This window comes from Barbus barbus (assembly GCF_936440315.1).
Source record: "Barbus barbus genome assembly, chromosome: 22".
NCBI classification, from domain to species: Eukaryota; Metazoa; Chordata; class Actinopteri; order Cypriniformes; family Cyprinidae; genus Barbus; species Barbus barbus.
Window position 1 is genome coordinate 3,088,941 of NC_136750.1, and position 16,461 is coordinate 3,105,401.

Here is a 16,461-nt window from a genome sequence, read left to right on the forward strand (position 1 = left end):
GCAGACAAGACCAGCAGCCTTGGCTGCATTCACTTTATGGAGTCTAGTCTTAACTTGTCCGGTAATCAGAGGAGGTAGACTACAATTTGGCATCTTGCAGGTAACTTCTTAATGGGCGAGCAATATGCTAATGTTTCATGTTGACGTCAATATGAAACGATTTAGGATTAGTTTTTAAAAATGACTCGTTTCAATGATTCAGAGTTGACTCTTTCCTTTAAGAGACAATAACTTTATACATGGTGCACTTTCAGATTTAAAACTTTGCAGGATGTTTTCATTCACTTAGAGCTGTGTTACACACTGCATGAAAGGTCATTTTCAAAAATCCATAATAGGGGCACTTTAATGTTTGATTAGATAGACATTAGTATTTGTATTTGTATGATGTCGTCACATCTCTAATGTAAAATCTGGCTCCTGAAGCAAAACCATGTGCAAACGCAGTACTCTGAAAAAGTATATTTTATAGACAAATAGCCCTCATGTTCTGTTGAGATTGAATTTGCTGTGTTTATGTTTATGATCCCAGAGGCTCTGGTGCAAAAATAAAAACTTTGGCTATAAATTACTTTAAGAAGTTCCTCTGATGTAGCCAAAAAGCTGATATTGTTGAAGCATTAACCCGGCTTTATCAAAGTAGTCTAGCACACATGGAAATGTGAATCTGTTCTAGTAGCTAATGATGTTTATGTTTGAGGTCGATCTGACCCCAGAAAAAAAAAAAAACATGTTAGAAAAAAAAGTAGCCTGTGAAATAATAATAATAAAAAATCTGAATAAATAGCTGCACAGTTGCTAAATTGGGTGAGAGAATATTTCCATATGAAAATGCATTTTTATTGTACACCTGGGTCCTCTAAAACCCCAAGCATGCTTTTGACAGTTAAGTAGAATTTTTGCCTGAGAACAGCAAATGTCATTTCAACTTAATGCAATGTTAAATATTATATTTATTAGATTGTTTTTTTTTCCTTCGGTTAAAATTACTTTAGTACGGTGGCGCGCTGCAAATAGAAAAAAACACCTGCAAACAAAGAAACGCGCTGCAAATAAAATTCTTTATTTGGTTTTGGTGTGTGCATTTGCAGCACGTTTCTTTATTTGTTTGCATTGTGAGCATTTGCAGTGCGTTTCTTTATTTGGTAGTGTTGTGAGCATTTGCAGCGCTTGTGTTGTCAAACTGATGAAGATGTTTTCTTGATTTGCTGGTGCTTTTTCTATTTGCATGTGTTTTCTGAAGTTGCAGCGCGTTGAGCTCTCTCGGCCACCGTACTTTAGGGTCTCTTATGCGCCATAGAAAGCATGACAGACAGACATACTGTATAGGCACACACAGCAGCATTCTGGCCTGTTAGTCACTCACTCAGCTGCACATTTGTTGTCAAACTCTGCTCCCTAGTGTTTGAAATGTCAGAGTGAGTCCACGTTTACATCCTACAGGCTATTTTCAGACCATCATTTGGACTCAATTTGATTTTTCAACCAATATGCCAAACAATAAATAAACCAGCAGGTATGGAAGAGCAATAAGAGCAGTTAAGACTATTTAATAAATCAGTACTGTATATTTGTTGTGGTGGCTGACAGTTCTGTAGAATCTAATAAGTACATGAGTACTGAAGAAACAATAGTCACATACATTATCCTTTGCAACATGGGTTACAGGTTTTTACGATTGCTTAGGCACGATTTAAAAACAAGGTTAATTTTGTCAAAAAACTACACACAGTTCACACATCTACACACACAAGTAGCAGAACATCTCAGATCTTTTGCTAAATGAAACACTTCATTCAAAACTTTACAATAATAAAACCCAGTTTCAGTACCATATGATGCACACATGGTTCATACAGTCAGATTCTGTTTGAACCACTTACACACTGCTGTGCACAACCTTAAACACTTGTAACATTTCTATCTTTCTAATGATACAGTCTGGGTTTGATTTTTTGTTTTAGTTTTTTTTTTAGATATTGTTAAAGAACATGAATTTACCAAACACAATACACGAGACAAGTGTTGCATACTGATGAAATTATTTATTTCTTACCACATTGCAAAATCCTTCAGTACATCATTGCAATTAGGCTGAAAATCAGAACATATTCTAAATACAATAATAATGGATATAAAATACAATGGATATGGCCACTTCGTCCACATCACAGGCAGTGTCCTCCCTCGCAAAACAGCAAGGGAAGAATCTTCTCGAATGGCGACTTCATCCTTGCCCAGACTCTGCATCTATTAGGTCACAGGCCTCCTCCATAGCTTGAATGAGGGGTATAACATAGGGTCTGGAGATCATAAACCTTCCACTGCCATGTGGAAGGGAAAAAGGAAAGAAAGGGAGAGTGTTGTGGGAGGTACTGGAATAATGGAACCAGTTTCTGGTTGCATTAGTCTAATACCTAGTCTGTCCAATACTTAGTCGTCTAAACACATGAGTATGCGATCAGTGTTGTAAGGAGCTATTTTGCCATGCCCCCATGGAGGACCACATTCTGCGTGATTGCAGCATATATTGTGATGTTACCACCACGTTGACCCGGGACATTCAAAACAGCTCTGTGGCCAAAGATGTTTCTCCTTATTCCTCTTCCTGCACCACTGCCTTTCATTTTTGTTGAAGACAAAAATTGACCTGTTGCCTTTTTATAGTGCTTACTCCTTGATTGTTAAGTTTACAGTTAAGCAGCTAAGTGTCTGCACACCTGACGGCCGTGTTTGATCAATTGGTTCATATGTGTAGTATTTTGGATAGCAGTGCCTTAAAATGGCAAAGAAATGACAACATGTTAGATTTCGGTGTCTAATGTTGAGAATTGTGTTTAGTGTTTTGCAGAAAGTGTGAGGCTGAGAATGTGCTTAAAGTTGTGCAGATTTGGGCTGAGGTTTTGCTCCTTGGGTGTCAGGTTTCACTAATTGTCTGTTATTTTTTAATTTTAGTGTGTAAGCAATCATAAAAAAAACTGTAATACATGCTCTCTTTTGCTTAAACATAAAAAAAAAATCAACCAATCAATCAATACATAAATCTCAGTTAATATTATTTTAAAATTTACTAATATTACTAAAATCCAAAGTTGTCTTTGCAAATATGTATTAATGGACCAGGACAAACATGAACTTACACTAACAGTTGTACTTTTATGAATTAATGTTAACAAAGGTTAATAAATACAAATGAATTGCTAATTTAGCTAATTAATGCGTTAATGTTAACTAATGTACCTTATTTTAAAGTGAAAACTTAAATAGTAACTTTAACTATAATTAAAATATTAACTGAAAATGCAAAAACTAATTTAAAATATTAACCAAAACTATCCTGTATCAGATTTATGATAAAATAGCACTGATATAAACCATGTAAAAATCAAAGTTATGAATAATTATTAAGTATGACTGTGTCTAATATTCACATGCTCATGCATATTTTTGCACACTTATATCTTCCAATCTCATTTATTTTGTCTCCTGTGACACTATAGATGATGAAGATCACATTTTGTGACCCAAATTAAAGCACATTTCACCGTATGCAGAGCCTAACTACGCAACAGCTATAAAGTCAAATGGAGAAGTTAATGGGATGTTATATTTTACAGCCATTCTGCATGATCCTCCTTTTAAAAACCTACATGCCAACAAAGCGCTCAGACGGCGTTCATCAGACAGCTCACCTCTCATCTGTGTTCATATGAATGCAGTTCTGTCAGATGAGGGAAATCCAGTTGCTCATTGAGTTCAGTGGGTCGGCTTCGTTCACAGTCTTACATTTCCAAAGATTAATGGCTCAGTTTTAGTGAGCTGTCACCAGAGACCTGTGGCCCATTTGTGGAAAGTACATTGAAAATTTCACCCTAATTATACTTTTTGAGGTTAGTGATGGATTTGAGAGGAAATTGTGTGCAAGGAAAGCTGGATTACAGAAAACTTTGTAAGAAAAAAAAAATACTACAAACTTTTGATTATTTTAATATATCTAGATGTGGCATAAATATGGAATAAACAACAAAAAAGAAAAGTAAAAATATTTTCCTGACACCCTGAATGCATGACGAGCAACTGCACTTTATTTATAATTATCTTCCAAAGTAATATTTTAATGCATTTTTTTTGTGTGATAGAAACTTTTTTGTCATGAATAGCATGAATTAAATATCAAGTCCATGAGGTTTGTTTTACAATTTGACTTTTAACAATCTGAATGGCATAAACACTTTAATTAGATTCTCAAAAGCAGTTTTTTTCTTGTGTTTTCTTTTTTTCTTTATTTTTTTTCCTTTTGGAACATTATCAGTATTTTTAATCCATTTTCCTGGAAGAGAAAGCCTGTACATATTAAATCTGCTAAAATGTATTTATTTTATTGTTATTTATTTATTTATAATGGCATATAAATGACATTAGAGTTAAAATATGTTTTGCTTTTTTTTTTTTATTTTGTCAAATTTAATTTCATAGCTTTTGAAAATTGGGAAAATAAACCAAATTTGAACAAAGAGGCAGATTTGAACAAGTTGTGTCGTAAATAAATAAATAAATAAATACACTGAACAAAATTATAAACGCAACACTTTTGTTTTTGCCCCCATTTTTCATGAGCTGAACTCAAAGATCTAAGGCTTTTTCTATGTACACAAAAGGCCTATTTCTCCCGTGAATGTTGTATTTGTTGCCCGTAAATTGAATGTTCATTTCTCTACCATAAGCCATCTCCAAAGGCGTTTCAGAGAATTTGGCAGTACATCCAACCGGCCTCACAACCGCAGACCACGTGTAATCACACCAGCCCAGGACCTCCACATCCAGCATCTTCACCTCCAAGATCGTCTGAGACCAGCCACCCGGACAGCTGCTGCAACAATCGGTTTGCATAACCAAAGAATTTCTGCACAAACTGTCAGAAACTGTCTCAGGGAAGCTCATCTGCATGCTCGTCGTCCTCATCGGGGTCTCGACCTGACTGCAGTTCGTCGTCGTAACCGACTTGAGTGGGCAAATGCTCACATTCGATGGCGTCTGGCACTTTGGAGAGGTGTTCTCTTCACAGATGAATCCTGGTTTTCACTGTACAGGGCAGATAGCAGACAGCATGTATGGCGTCGTGTGGATGAGCAGTTTGCTGATGTCAACGTTGTGGATCGAGTGGCCCATGGTGACGGTGGGGTTTTGGTATAGGCAGGCGTATTTTATGGACAACGAACACAGGTGCATTTTATTGATGGCATTTTGAATGCACAGAGATACCGTGATGAGATCCTGAGGCCCATTGTTGTGCCATTCATCCACGACCATCACCTCATGTTGCAGCATGATAATGCACGGCCCCATGTTGCAAGGATCTGTACACAATTCCTGGAAGCTGAAAACATCCCAGTTCTTGCATGGCCAGTATACTCACCGGACATGTCACCCTTTGAGCATGTTTGGGATGCTCTGAATCGGCGTATACGACAGTGTGTTCCAGTTCCTGCCAATATCCAGCAACTTCGCACAGCCATTGAAGATAAGTGGCCAACCTGATCAACCCCCCCGACCCGCCCAATACAGTAAAACTGTACATTTTAGAGTGTCCTTTTATTGTGGCCAGCCTAAGGCACACGTGCAAAAAATATGCTGTCTAATCAGCATCTTGATATGCCACATCTGTGAGGTGGATGGATTATCTCGGCAAAGGAGAAGTGCTCACTAATACAGATTTAGACAGATTTGTGAACAATATTTGAGAGAAATAGGCCTTTTGTGTACATAGAAAATGCCTTAGATCTTTCAGTTCAGCTCATGAAAAATGGTGGCAAAAACAAGTGTTGTGTTTATAATTTTGTTCAGTGTAAATAAAAGTCTCTTATTATCCCAGCAAATCCTCAGCCTTGTACTCTTTTAATGATGGAAAATAACTAAACACATTTTTTTTAACAAGCAGTTAGAAAACGAATAGAGAGTACAACTGTTAGAGGGTCAAGTGTTTTTTTTTTTTAAGAAAACAAAAAAGAAAACAAATAAAATAAAAATTAGAATAGAGAGTGCTAGAGTTATAGGTTCAAATAAAGATGGGAGAGATGTGCTTTTAGTATTTACATAACATTAAACATTACATCAATGGTTTTTTTTTTTTGTGTGTGTGTTTTGTTTTTTCATCAATGCTCCAAATACAACATATTTTCTGTGAAATGATCTTTGATTTCATGGCCTTTTCTGCACCTGATGCAGACGCGCATGCGCGCCGGTGAGCTCAGCTCCTGTCACGCTCCTTTAATTTTCCCGGTAATCCCGAGAACGCCGATTGAGTGCTCTTCTCTTATCCACGGGGGAAACAGATGATGAAGGAGTCAGCAGAGCATCACACCACCGTTGCATCACTCGCTGTCCCGCCATGGAAGGAAAATATGTGCTGATTCCTCTGTGCAGCGCGAGCGCCAAAGATCTATAACTCTGAATGACAGCTGCGCTGCTCGGAACTAACCCGGGTTTCAGCTCTTTTCATTCTTGATCTGAGGACTGAAAGAGGAGACTTGGATGTTTAGATAGATGGCGTTTGGACACCTTATACCGCAGCTGAAGCTGGAGGAAGCGTCTGAGGCCAGTTTACTGAAGAACACTCTGAGACCCTTCACTCATCTCCACAAACAGAGCAGCTCACCTGGGAAGAGCAGAACTCAGCACAGGTATGACACAAAGTACTCTGACACTGCTGTACGATCGATATTTTATGTAATATAGCATCTGGAGACCCAGAAAAAAAAAAAAAAAAAAAAAAAACATTATTTGTCATGTTTGGACATCATAATATCATTATTAACTAAAACAAGTAAATAATATCGAATAACATTGTAGTAGTAGTAGTATAAATAATTAATAATATATATATATATATATATATATATATATATATATATATATATATATATATATATATATCGTAATAATTTGTATGCTATTTAATTTAACAATAGATTATTATTTTAATTATTTATTTTAATTATTAGAATTATGATTACACAAAATCTTAAAATGTGTACTATTATTTAAATAGTATATTAATATGGTTTAAATGTTTAAATATTATTATAGAATTTATTTAATTACTTAAATTCCATTATGTGCTCTTCAAGATACGCCAGGATTTTAAACGTGTGGTCAGAGATATTAACAAATAATGTGTCTGATTTATGAACAAAAGAATAACAAAGGACACAACAGGCATTGGTGTCATTGTGGTGCACTTGCTCTATCTCTACTCCTCAGCACAGGCCTGCACATGATGTTAGTCAATGAACCACCATGCTGGAGAAAAAGCAATAATCGTGTTCCATGTGCACCTCAAGAATGTGCTCAGATTAGGGAAAGCTGTCTGAAAATTTTATCACATTTCTTGAAGCTCTTCCCAGGCTGAGTCATGTCCAACGAGAAAATCAATTTGCCCTGATAATCTCATCTTGTCCGTGTTGGGGATCACAAATTACATTTTGAGCCGTGCCATTGATCCTGAAGAGCAGCACTCATGTGAGACACGTTTAAAAAAGATCCTTTTAGAGACTCACACACTACGGTATCGATTCTTCAAGAGGTTGTAACATTAGATGTGATCATCCTTTCCAGTTTAATAGAGCGTGGCTTTCAGGCCTCTTTAGGACATTTTATATGTTTGTCTACAGAATGCAAGAACTAGGATCCAGTCATCACTTTCAGGCACTAATGGCAGTTTCGTACCTGGCATTACGGTTTATCTCAGAGTTTTGTGTGCTTTGAAATACAAAATATAGACTGTAACAGCAAAGGTCACCTCGAGGATTTTTATACCGGTCAACAAAGCCATTGTGACAGAAACTGTATTACCCAGAGACTCATATAACTGGATTTAAAGGCATAGTTCACAAAAAACATCAAAATGTACTCCCCCTTAAAGTTGTTCCAAAACATTCTTTCTTCTGTGGAACACAAAAATATACATATTGAATAACTGTTTTGTCCATATAAAGATAGTCAAAGGGTTCCAAAACAACATTTAACCTCAATGACTTTCATTTCCTTGTACATTTATTAAAACATCTGCTTTTTTGTTCCACCAAAGAAAGGAATTCAACATGAGGGCAGGTAAATGATTTAAAACTATTTCTTTAAGAATGTTTCTCTCCACTCAATATTGTCACTGGATATGGTAAATAATACTACATTATGTTGATAATAACTGATTTTGGAAAAGAGTCTATTACACTCTTGCACATTGATATGCTTACACATTGCTTTTATGTGACTCTTTTGTTTTACATTACTTATAGTTATTGATTGATCTTAAGTGCCAGCTTTCATACTAACATTTATAGGCACAGTACTCTGCAGAGTAATGCAGTTTTGAAAAAGAGGTTAACGCACACACCAGTGCTTTGCTGTTTTTGCTTTAACTATCTAATTACTTAAGGCCAAAGTGTAAGGCCATTGTAAGTTTAGCTTGCTGCCCATGCAATCTCTCTCTCTCTGCTTTAGACCTTTTCTTTCTGTCTATTGTTATAATATGGGGGTTGTACTCAGCACTAACCATAATCACTTTTTGAAAATAAAAAAAGCCACAAAACATGTTGCAACTCTTTTTAATCATAGCAGGAAGCCAATACTTGTATTTGATATCAAGAATGAGTTGGAGGACAAATTATCACTGAAAATTAAAGGTGCACTTAGGTTTTGTTTATTTAGCTTGCTCTTCTCTGTGATCTTGGATGGACACATTTAAAATGGATTAAACATGGATAAAATAAAACCATTAGCTACAAAATCCATCTTTGTACTGCAGAAGTGGCACAGAAACTGCATCTGAAGGGGCTTTCAGATGTATTAACCCAGACTGTTTAATGCAGCTCAAAGATGCAATGAATGCGTTTACACTGCAGATACAAATTACAATTGCATAAGTAATGGTTTGACATTAATGTTTTAAAAATAGATTGAATATAGAACTATGAAGTGATACTTTAACCAATGTCAGAGAACTGTGAACACGCAAATGTGATAATTAATTATTAAAATATTTATTTTAAAATGTCAGGGGTACTTAAAGGGGTCCTTGATTATGATTATGATTTTTTTTTTACTTTAGTTAATGTGTAACTATTGTTCCTGGTTGAGCATAAACAACATCTGCAAGTTCAATGCAAAGTGAAATTTGCTTTTTAAGGCCTACAACAAACGGCTGGTAGGCACTACAATGAGCTTTTTCCTTGGTTTGTGATATCACAAACCCTAAAATTTACATAAACCCTGCCCCTGGGAGCACCAATCCACAAAAGCAGGATGTTAGTGAGCTCACACAGCTCTCACACAGTGTGTGCATACATCTATGTGTAGCCATTCAGCCACATTTGAACAGAATGGACAGTGAAATCCTGTAAATACAGAATGAAAAGGAAGAAAAAAAATCAAACCTGCTTTAAACACAGCAACACAACTGTAGCTGTATAACTTTACAACAGCAACACTTTTTTGGAAATAGGCTCATTTTCCAACTCCCCAAGAGTTAAACAGTTGAGTTTTACCGTTTTTGAATCCATTCAGCCGATCTCCGGGTCTGGCGGTAGCACTTTTAGCTTAGCTTCGCATAGATCATTGAATCGGATTCGTTCTATTAACATCTCGCTCAAAAATGACCAAAGAGTTTCGATATTTTTCCTATTTAAAACTTGACACTTCTGTAGTTCCATCGTGTACTAAGACTTTTCTAAGCCGATATGGCTAGGAACTATACTCTTATTCAAGGAACTTTGCTGCCGTACCATGGCTGCAGCAGGCGCAATGCTATTACACATCATTGGTCATTTTTGAGCAAGATGTTAATGGTCTATTTCGATTCAATGATCTATGCTAAGCTAAGCTAAAAGTCTGCTACCGCCAGACCCAGAGATCGGCTGAATGGATTCGAAAACGGTAAAACTCAACTGTTTAACTCTTGGGGAGTTGGAAAATGAGCCTATTTCCAAAACAAAGTGGAGTGTTCCTTTAAAAAAAAAAAGAAAACAGCAAGACTTATTTGACATCAAAACAAAAATGGAAAAAATGCTATCTAATCGCTTTTGCGGTACTTTGATGTCACACACAGAACGGTCTGTGCAGTGCTGCTTCAAGTCCAACACCTATTGTGTTTTATTAGGAGACGCAACAGTTCTTCTGTGGCTTTATAGGTAATATTTTCACGTACACAATTTAGCAAAATCAGACAATATTGTGTCTACCACATTAGTAACTTTTTATTATTGAATTGTTGTAAATAAATATCACATTTGCAACTGGTCAGTGTTCACAAAAATGCTGGGAAAGAGTGATTACTGATAAACTGTCTGAAAAAAAGAAAGTCACGTTTTAGAGAAGAAAAAAAATCATCCACTGACTTTCAAAGCTGCTACATAGTAATGACTTTCTACTTCGAGGACCTTGATAGAAATGTAGTGGAGCGAAAAGTACAATATTTGTCTTTCAAATGTAATGAAGTTAAAGTCATAAGTTTCCAGAAAAAAATATACTTAAGTAAAGAACAGACACTCAAAAAGTATACTTAAGTACAGTACTCAAGTAAATGTACTTAGTTACTGTGAATTTTATACTTCTGCAGAACGCACAAGAACAAATTCGTTTTAAACAGTTTTGTCCATATATTGAAAGTTAACGGGATCCAAAACAACACTAAACCAAATTAACTTTCATTTCATTGTACACTATTCAAAATATCTATTTGTTTAAATGCATTTTCTAAATGGTGAAATATTTGTCTCATACAATATGTCATGTGACACAATAACCAACTAGATTTTTCATCTTCTCCACATTTCTGTATATGAATGAAATTTAGGTAACTAATGACAGAAGTATCATTTTTGGTCAACTAATGCTTCAACATAAGGTGTAATTTCGACTTTGGTCGTGCTTTTTGTGCATCCATATATCCGTCTTGACTACACCATCCTTAATGGGAATGGTTGTTAATGTTATGAGTTGTCAGATTAAATTCTGCTGAAATCCATGTTATAATTATGCTGTTTTGGCTGTATGGTGCATTATACTCAATTCCTAATAATGATACATGATTCCAGTCATCTGCTGCAGGGCTCTATAATTATTCCATTTGAGTCTCAGCTCGAGATTACAGGGCCGACTGAATGTGTTCGTGTGAAATTTAGGAGTTGAAGCAGAGTGTTTAGGTGGTCCTGTAACATCAGGGCCTTGAATTTGATGCAAACAGACAGCTGAGAGAGACCAAGAGTGGTGTGACGTCTAAAGATGACTCAAAGATCGCGCATGCTCTTAATTTGTTTCAGGATGTAAATTCCAGGTGAACATGTATAGATGGACTTGTACAGAAATAGATTTCTTAGCCGAGGGCTTTAGATTTTGAAGGGCACCTTTGTTGAAGCACAGAGAAGAGAGATATTAAGAGACTAATAACTCACTCCTCATGCTTAATACAAGTCGCCTGTCCCTAGATCACTTCAAATCCCGTAACCAATATTGTTAAGCCTCTTTGCCATCGTGGTTCCTGTAATAGAGAAGAGAATTCTTCAGAGACTCTTCAGCTCATCAGCACCCTTAGTTATTCTCATCTATTCCAGATCCTTCTGAGCCTGAAACGCCTCCTCTACCCTTCACTCATACTCAGTTGTTTTGCTTTATAGTTATTGAGACATTTTGCATTTGATTTGTTCTGCCTCACAGTAATTGGTTTTAATTTTAAAGCAAAATCTCCAGGCGAACCTTACGAAGAGAGTTTTTATTACTGGGTTAATGATACGCTGGTCTCAGATGACATACCCACAGTCTGTTTTTGTCAGTTTTTCAGATAAAAATTCCACACAAAAATGTCAAGCATTGACAGGATTCACCCGATTGACTGGCCTGGAAATGAAGGCATGATTCTGAGGTATTGATTGATGCAATGAGCACTTTTGAGTATAAAGCAATAACTGGATTTGCAAAACTTTGTCAGTTTAGCAAAGCAAATGATGCGGAGTTTGAATCCGAAACATACAGTGTTTAGTCTAGTCCGATTCCTGAACAAACGACTCTAATGAAGCAGCTCTTTTTTTAGTGAATCAAAATTATACAGTGCAACTAGTGTAGTCTGATTCCTGAACAAACGACTCCTATCAGCCATTTCTTTTTAGTGGATCAAAACACACTGTACTCTGAAACAAGTGTAGTTTTATTCCCAAATGAATGCCTCTTAAGGCAATTGTTTTAGTGAATATTTTGTTTTCCTCAAAAGTACCAAGATAATTGCTCATCGTTCACAGAATTGTTAGGGGAATAAGGAAAAAAATACACCCTGTATGCATCTAAATAAGAGATGCTCATATTATATTAGGCTGCTTTTGCAAATTAAATTTGCCTTAAAAAGTTCAGCGTGGATCCATATTAATCACTAAACACACATCTGGCACTTTTCGTCAATGCTCTAATCATGATGTGACTTCACATTTCTATACAGGAAGATTGATGGTTGTTTTCAGCTGAACTCAACACTCACTCTGGAAAGCTTGTAGCAGTGTAAGCTGTCTTCCCTCCAGAGTAAATGAGCTTCTACTGTACGAGAGAGCAGCGAGCACAAGCCAGCGCTGGGGTAAAATAACGTTAGCTCTGCTCTCATTGATGATATATGCTTTGATTGAATTGTATTGACTGCTTTGTGCACTGATCTAATAAGGACAATATAATTTATGGATGTGCTGGGATTTTTTAATGTTTTTTTTTTTCAGTATAAAGTACTTGGGGGAGATATAATATTCAGTGGGTGGATTTTGGTTATCTTTTAATCTTTTTTCATGGAATCCACTTGCAATATAATGAGTATAAAGTTCTTATTCTTTTATCTTTTTAAAACAAGTTGTTAAAATCAACCAAGTAGCTTGGGGGGGTTCCGAGGGTCAGCTTGTTGTGTTTATTATGAAGAAGGTTTTGGACAATTGTATGTGGCATTATTGTTTGTTGCATTAGCACTGTCATATCTGACTATTACATGTCTATAACACACTCTCACACATTTATCATCATTCATTCATTCATTCATTCATTCAATCATTTATTTATTTATTTTTTGGAAGAGTTACATTTATATATGTGGTTTCAACAACCAGATGCATTTACATTTGCATTTACATCTGGAATGTGTCTCAGACCACCTCCTAAAGTATATTGACTAAAGGGCATTTACAGCTGGTCTTTTCACAGTCAAATAACTATTTGTTCAGAGAAAACGCATGAAGTGACCAGGTGTAAACAGGGCAGGCACATATTTAAGTATGGTGTAATATTTAACACCATGTACTATAGGGTTAGGGTTAGCGTGTAATTATGCTTAATTTACTGTTATTACTACAGTAAGTAAATGTAATGTGTAACAGACACTGACAATAAAGTGTTAAAAAAAAAAAAAAAGAAAAATTTATTTTTACTGGAGCCAGTGTCCATTTTACTACCATTTTAAGTTACAAGGTGGCGCCAGCGACTTTAACTTCTATTCTTATATAAAGATCCCATGGTGGGATGCCATCTAAAGTACTACATATGTTGCTATGGGCAACATTAAATTATTTAGTTTACCGCTCATTATATTATAATATTTGACTGCTCAATTCCATGACTGATCAGTCACAATGAAGTGCCCTAGAAATCCCTCTTTTGCAATAGAATACAATAGTCGGGTTCCAGAATGTCAAAAATGCCATTCGTTTTCTCGACAGAAGAAAACTATTTTTTTGCGATAACTTATAAATCTTTAAAAACAGACCTACTCTGAGCTTGACAGCAAATGCTTTTGCTGAAGCCGTCAGCCTGCATTATTTCAACTATTTATTTTTTTAAATAATTGTGTTTAACAGAATTGGTGAAAAACTACATTACCCATGATTCTGCAAAGGAAATATTCACCAATAAGAACACTAGAAATTGTGTCAAAAGAACACTTTAGAACACTCCCATGAAGCACTGTGAATGACGTAATCGAGTATTTTACACATTTGACATCACGCATTTTAGGTAAAATAATCTACTAATCAAAACTACTTTTTGATTACTTTTGACCTGACTTGTAATCACATATTGGTTTATAATTAAGGATTTGTATCATGGCTTATAACTCTTTAACAAAGACTTAAGTTAATTTTGAGATCCAGACTGGTCTGGTGGGCTACAATCACTTTCAAAATTCCATTTAAAAAATAAGCTACTTAATTTTTAAAAAATGGCAGCTACAACTGTACAAACAGACTTGTGTAATGCTCAGTGGGAGTTACACAAAGTCTTTGAACAGTCAAACGAGAAGGTGTGGATGTGGTAACAAAATAAGAGTCATGAGGCGCTAATATGCCTGTGTACCTCAGGAGGCATATTCTACCCAAACACATCTCTTCTGCAGGCCTCATTTGTCTCTTTCATATCTTCTGCTGTTGGCGGCCTGCTGTGAGAACTCAATTAAAGCCCTAGAGTAAACAATCACAAACCTTTATCCTGCCAAATCTAGCGTGCCAGCTTTCTCTGATTAGCTTTTGGCTGTGCCGACTTCAAAGCGCTACAACTGTGAATTGTACATTTCTAGCTCTCTTTCTCTGTGGTCCTCTCAGTGCACGGAGCTCTGTGAACTACAGGATTACCTTTTCATGGCGGCTTAAGAGAGAGAGAGAGAGAGAGCAAAAAATGAGAGGAGGCCAGTGACTTAGATCTTCTTTTCTAGAAGTCTTCTGCTTGTACTGGTGATGGTCTCATGGCCTGGAGCAAACTGTTCTAGCTGGAGTTCACAGCATTAAATGCTTATGAACACACACACACACACACACGCACACACACACACGCACACCCACGCCACACACACGCACACCCACGCACACAAACACACACTTTATTTGCCTCTGTATTTGTTTATCTGTCATCTCTAGTACTATCACTCCAGTGTCTTTCATAAGTAATAATTTAAGCAGTAACAGTGGGAGAGTTGGTACAGAAAGTGTACTTGGCCATTCTGCAACTAAGCCTGTTAGCCACTTGGTGTCATACTTGCACACAAAAAAATGTAGAAGCTAGAGAAATGCATAGGGACAGGGTTAGAAAACATGTTTATTGCATTAAAATATAAATACAAGCTCAATGGCTTTTAATCATATTAGTTTTGGTGTTTTTTATGCATTTATTGATTTTATGTATTTATCAAGTTAATTGAGGTTATTTATTTATTTTGGGGATGTATGAAGTCAGTTCTCCTCTGCTTCACACAGATGTCCTATCGGAGTAACCGCAGCTATACTGAAACATATTAACTGTCAACATGATGGAAATTTTATACAAATCTTTAACAGTACACTACTCTTCTAATGAATGGGGTAAGTAACTTTTTTTTTATGTTTCTGAAAGAAGTCTCTTACTGTGTTTATTTAATTAAAATGAAACTGTAAAATTAGTGTGAACTATTATTACAATTTAAAACTACTTTTTTGAATATATGTTAAAATGTACTTCATTCCTGTGATGCATCAGCATCATTACTCCAGTAGTCTTCAGTGTCACATGACCCTTCAGAAATTATGCCAATATGCTGGTTTGCTGCTCATTTTTTATTATTATCAGTGTTGATTTTTGTGGCTTCAGGTTTTTGTGCAAACCATGATACAATGTTCCAGGATTCTTTGATGAATGAAAAGTTCAAAATTTATTTGAAATAAGCATTATAAATGTATTTTCTGTCAATTTAATGTGTCCTTGCTGAATTAAAGTATTGATTTCTTGTACAAATCGTAAAAATCTTACTAACTTACAGCAGTGCACTGTGTATCTTTGTAATTTCTTTTATGAAATGTTTTGCTTGAAAGTGTACTTGTACTACTTGCTGTATAATGCTTTTTGTTTTTTAAAATAATGCATACTTCATTAAATGTGTTCAAATACAGTTTGTCTCCAGTGTATGTTGCAATACAGTATATAATATTTATAGCTGCAGTTCATTGTACTGTGTTAGGTCTGGTGTGCCGCTGGGTTTTAATAGGGAGGGTTAATGACTCTTTGATCCAGTTACTTTGCTTGTTTCTATGGATTTATCTGGGAAAGTATAATTGGGTTTTGTCGGCAAATTACATTACAAACTTACACCTTTGTTTACTTTGTGTGTTGCTTGGCAACCACTTTGTTCCCACCATAGGTTCCAACCACAACTGTTTCTGAGGAACTACATTGTTTGGTAGAAGAATACTGTTTTTATTAATATCACTTATTTGCTCAGTAAGGTTTCACAAAATAAAACAAAGTATATGGAATAACCGTTTTATAAAAGCAATTAAGCCTCCGCTCCGCATCGTGCCTAACAACGCCCGAGGGCTTATTGCTTTAATTTAGCACGAGTGTAAATGGAACCCAATATTTTGGATGTTTAGATTGTTCTATATGTGGCCGAGTTGAATATGCAGTCAGAGAATCCCTATTCTT